The sequence below is a fragment of the Lytechinus variegatus genome, chromosome 8 (genome assembly GCF_018143015.1).
Source record: "Lytechinus variegatus isolate NC3 chromosome 8, Lvar_3.0, whole genome shotgun sequence".
In the NCBI taxonomy this organism is placed as follows: Eukaryota; Metazoa; Echinodermata; class Echinoidea; order Temnopleuroida; family Toxopneustidae; genus Lytechinus; species Lytechinus variegatus.
This window is the reverse complement of record NC_054747.1, coordinates 17,642,851-17,645,360: the sequence shown is the minus strand read 5'-3', so window position 1 is coordinate 17,645,360 and position 2,510 is coordinate 17,642,851.

Sequence of the window (2,510 nt, the reverse complement as noted above, 5' to 3'; positions counted from 1 at the left end):
GACGGTTTACTGCATATTAAAAATGCTACCTGCCCTTAATAGGAACTTCAAATGGCAAATTTTCCAAGAAATAGACAAACTTCGGAGAAAGGATGGGGTGTCCTTTCGGTCAATGAACCCTGTAAAAGAATTTACAATTTAAAGAAATCAGAAAAAATGAGTTTGAAGAAAGAAAATGGAATGTGGTTGGGATCAGATTATATCCCAAAAGTACAAGAAATGTTAATTGATTCATGAAGCGTTGGATCTCAAACTTACGACACTACAAGATTGTGAAAAGTAGCCCATATATGGCTGTCAGAACATACCGGAAATGTTAAGAAATATTGCGAAAATCTCCATTTTGTTACGAATAACGCATATTGTAGTTATATGGAGCGCCACATAAAAGTCAAAATCACTTTATCGTATCAGTGTTTTCATATCTACTTGAGATGGAAGTGGATATTTTGCGATGAGTGTATTACTTTTTTGAAGGTTTGATATTCAAATCTCAGTTTTGACTGTTGCTATAAAGTTAGAGCTGTTACGAGCAACATTTTGATCCATGAATGACGTATTTATGGTATATACAAGCGGAGATATGGCAACTTACATTTCACCTTACACTATATGTTATTTTTTTCTCTTTTACATTGCTCTTTAAATTCGACTGTAGAAAAAAAGTACTTCCACAATTCGAGACTACTACCTAGCAGTAATCTAGTAATCTACAATCAGTAATACCCCCTATGGTGTCACACCTTTTCGGTGGTGTGGGTTGTACGAACTCTTGAAGTGGGGCCCTCTACGAGATTTTAATCCCGGACTAAATGATGTAAACGATAGAATATGCCCTGTTTGTACGACTTCTGGTGGGTGTTTCATAAAGCTGTTCGTAAGTTACGAATGATTTACGCACGACTGGTGATCCTTTCTTGTGCTAAATGATATCTCTGTATAATATGACAATGATGACCCAAGAACGTGTACCAGTCGTGCGTAAAGTTGTGCTTTATGAAACGCAAACCTGGGGCCGCGTCTTACAAAGAGTTACGATTGATCCGATCGATGTAACTCTATGGAAATCCATCAGTGTCATAATTCTTCTCTACGTAGAACTTGCACAATGTCCTCCCTATGCAAAGAGAAACACAGTGAATTTTCAAGAAAACAATGAATGCATGAATAGAAATCATAGCTAGAACATAATTTTGAACAAACATGAATGATAGATATGTTAACGTTGCTGGCCGTCCATAGTTACGATTGATCGGATCAATCGTAACTCTTTGGAAGACGGGGCCCAAGTGTGAGGGTGAGTGTGGGCGTATGTGCGTGTGTGTATTTTTATCTCTTTCTCTATATGTGCTGCTCTATTCTTCTCTTTGTACATGCCCACCCCCCCCCCCCTCTTCCTCCCTCTCTTCCTTCCTCACTCCCTCTCTCCATCTCTCTTTCTAGCTCTCTCTGTCTCTCTCTGTCTATGAACGTTTGAGCTAAACGGCTTCAAGTCTACATCCTTTCTGAGATACCTAGTAATGACGATTACCTCTTCTTTTTCAGTAGGAGTATTTATTTGATTCATTCCTTTCCGTACATACATAACACTTTTACGAAGTGCATGTTTGTTTTTTATGACAAAATGATATTTAAGAAATATACAGTGATTATCTTATATCAAGTTGCAGAGTCAAGATAAATGATTTTTTTCAAAGCCGAACATCAACTCATTTCCTCCCCCCCCCCCCCCACCATCATCATCATCCCATCCCCCAAAATAGGCCCGTATTCAGAAGTTGGGTTTAATTAAACTCTGGGTTAAAGTATGGATAGCCAATGGAGCACAAATCACTAACAGCACACATCCGATTTATTTACTCATATGACACCCAAATTAAATTGTCTGGGAATGATAACTGAAGTATTTTGAAACATATTTCTTCATTGTGAAAGCAAAGGGAAACAAAATAGTAAACATAAGAAATATACATAGAAACAGAATTTTGAATTTTTGGCTCCCCATAATTTTAGCACAGAGCTAGACCGTGGTGTAAGTTAAACCCGACTCCACAATACGGGCCATAGAAAGCAAAGGAAACTTTATACAAGAAAACAGGCCTGGCCAACCAAGTTGAAGTAAACATAAACATCTACCCAGAAGAAAAGAAATGCTAAACTATGGCAAGGGATTTTTAAATCAAAACTGGTACCCCCGCAACGTTTTATTTCAGCATAACGGTGAGACCAATGACGTCCATCGTCCATACATGTTTCGGATCGGGAGGGGGCAGAAGTGAAAAAATACTAAGGCCTACTTCATTGCACGCGCAGAGCGCAAAAAAAATAACAGTTGTATATTTAGTAGTACTTTTATTTCCAATCTAAGTGGTTTTATAGTACTTTTCAATGTTTTTTAACGAATATGTTTACATTGCACATTTTAATTTGTTCGAGTTATCAAAATTATTGGGGGGGGGGGCAAATCGATGGTCGAGTTCTATTGTTTCCCGCCGCCCCCCCCCCCGGAA